The sequence below is a fragment of the Sinohyriopsis cumingii genome, chromosome 11, assembly GCF_028554795.1.
Source record: "Sinohyriopsis cumingii isolate HCF-2022 chromosome 11, ASM2855479v2, whole genome shotgun sequence".
Classification (NCBI taxonomy): Eukaryota; Metazoa; Mollusca; class Bivalvia; order Unionida; family Unionidae; genus Sinohyriopsis; species Sinohyriopsis cumingii.
This window is the reverse complement of record NC_142971.1, coordinates 100,850,970-100,853,734: the sequence shown is the minus strand read 5'-3', so window position 1 is coordinate 100,853,734 and position 2,765 is coordinate 100,850,970. Positions and strand designations below refer to the sequence as shown.

Here is a 2,765-nt window from a genome sequence, read left to right as displayed (position 1 = left end):
TTTCAAGTTGAGTGCCCCATCTACGATCAAGCAGGACAATTTATCCCAAGATAAACTCAGACAAAAACAACGTTAACTCTTATCTATCTATCTATATATATATATATATATATATATATATATATATATATATATATATATATATATATATATATATATATAATATGGAACCAGATGATTATTGACGAAGGTAGTGGTCGCGGTGTAGCAACAATCACTCCTCAGTTGATGCATCCTTAAGATGACAAGTTAGTGATTTTCTCTTTGTCAACTCGTCATTTTCCCATCTTTTGTAGCCTAGAAACCATATGACACTTGACATGTGTGCACAACACCCTACAACCCGAGCACCAACCTTGCAGGTACAGTACCATCCTTTGTTGGAATCCATGTAATCGTTAGGCTTGTATTGGATCCACAGTGAATGTGTTTTCTTTCTGGAGTGGCGAGACTGGATTTTTGCATGTAACAGGCCTGGAAAATCCATGCATACCATAACATCATAAAGCCCCTCATCTGTGAGATGTTCATTTGTATAGCTTGGAGCCTGTTTGACTTGATAAATGCCCATAGTGGTGTAACGCAGGTAATCAACTGAGAGCCTGGGGAAATCAGTCAGTTTATCAGTTGATGCATCCATCTTAAAGTAGATTTTGCGCTTATTCAGCAAGTTGTTCTCTTGAACCAGGATTTGAACACTGTTCGGTTCCTTTGCTTTATCAACCATCCTTTTTGCAGTCTCAGCAGTTGATGGATCCATGTTGGCCAGGGGTGGTCGAAATTTATTCATTAATGCACAGACAATTCTAAGTAAGTCATCTATATGAGGAACAAGTGTATTTGGCACTACTTTGTCAAAAAACTTCCACTGTTTTACTCGTGCATTAACGCTCTCTACTACCCATCATACTTTTGTGACCAGTCTTGAAGTGTTGGCATCTTCTGTTGAATGCTGCTTCTGTCCTTTATGTAGAAAAACTGGCATTTCAACTTTAAATCCATATTCCTGTAGGAAATCGACAGAGTCGCGGAACCCCCTGTCTACAACAAAAACATCACCCTCCTGTAACCAATTTGTAATATCTTCAGCATTTATTCTTACAATGTGTTTAGTTATGCTTTCTTCATTGTTATAATGATCAGTAAATATGGGCCTAGAACAGTTAAAATATAACCATCAGTTCCCACAACCATCATTGGCTTAACTGATGGTCGATTTATATGTAAGCTGTATGAACGTCGTTGGAAGTTATAGTCAGAGCTCTTTTGTATATATATATATATATATATATATATATATATATATATATTATATATATATATATATATATATATGTACCATCAAGGACAAGGACTGCCTTGTTGCTTCCATGATTAAATATCTCCCATGCGGTTGAAGTAGTGTGGACAGATGAGAATACATCATGTGTGATGTGCTGAAAACCCAGGTGTTGACCAACAAAGTAAACCATAAGGGACTCCTGCACTGTTTTAATTATTCCTTGCAATTGTGATGTTGTTAGATGGAGAAATGTGGATAAAATGGTGTTTGGAAGGCCTACCCGCCGCTTTGTTAGAAAAACACCCAGGCATGTCAGTGGAGATCTACCATGTGTATTACGCAATGTATTCAAGAAAGAAAACACTTCCAGGAATTGATCTCTTTTCAAGCCAGTAAGATGGAAATAGTCATCATCAGACAAGGAAGAAGGAGCATCAAAGTTAAAATATGATTTTGTTTTAATTAGCTCACGCACATTTTGTAAAAGTGAGGTAATATCTGTTCTTGAAAAGTCTTCAAACTCTTTTGTTGCACTGATAGATTGTAAGGCTTCATTACTAAAGTATGTGTTTTCCAAATGAAATTTGCAACATCTACTATATGAATTTATAAATATACCACACTCTACAAAAGACTGGGTAATGGCACAGATTGGGACATTAACAAGATGATTTCGATGCCCATGTGGTTTTTTACATACAACACAACTCTGTGTAATCTTGGTGTTGATGGAATTTGAAGTTGAATTGTTTGTGGGCTTTTTAAGGCAGCACTTGATGTAGTTGGTAGCTGAAAATCTGGATCATGTTGTGGACTGGGTGAACATGTCACTGACAGATTTCTGTAATATTTACTACGGCAACTAGAGCAAACAACATCATCTTGTGGTACAGGCCTTTGCAATAATTCCTCTGTATGCTTTTCTAGAATGCCTGTAAGTACTTTTGTTCTAGCTGATGGTTTTACCCTTTTGTAGCACCAGGAACATTGATATGCTTTAGGCATTTCAGATTTTTGTACAAATTAATTTATTTTAGACCATTTAATAAACTGTCACATATGACATAAAGTCTTATATAACACTCATTTATGGTTACTTTTCATTATTTTGCAACTATTCACTTAGGCAATCATATTTATTATATCTTGGTACTCAAGCCTGCAACTTCCACCCACTCAGTTCTTGTAGTGATGTAGCCTGAAACAGATTATATGTAGAGTATATAAAAATAAACAACTGAGCTTATTATATATTAATTGTCATAATTCATGTTTTATGTAATAGTTTCATTGTATAATCAGTTATCACGTATAGCAGAGGCCAACATTTAGTACTTCTAAATCACTTGGGTCTGAATATATTTTATGCTATATATGTTTTATGGTTAGTAAGTACCATCCTCATTGTTTATTTCCCGTACAAATAAGGTATGTGGCTACATTTTGTTATTATTTTACTACTGCTGTTATTATTTATTATTAC

The 2,765-nt window shown here is 35.1% G+C and overlaps 1 pseudogene; it reads right to left on the bottom strand.

Annotated features, from left to right (window-relative positions):
• Nucleotides 1-214: 214 nt before the first annotated feature.
• Nucleotides 215-1,272, bottom strand: LOC149789172 (uncharacterized; annotated as a pseudogene).
• Between the last annotated feature and the right edge of the window lie 1,493 nt (nucleotides 1,273-2,765).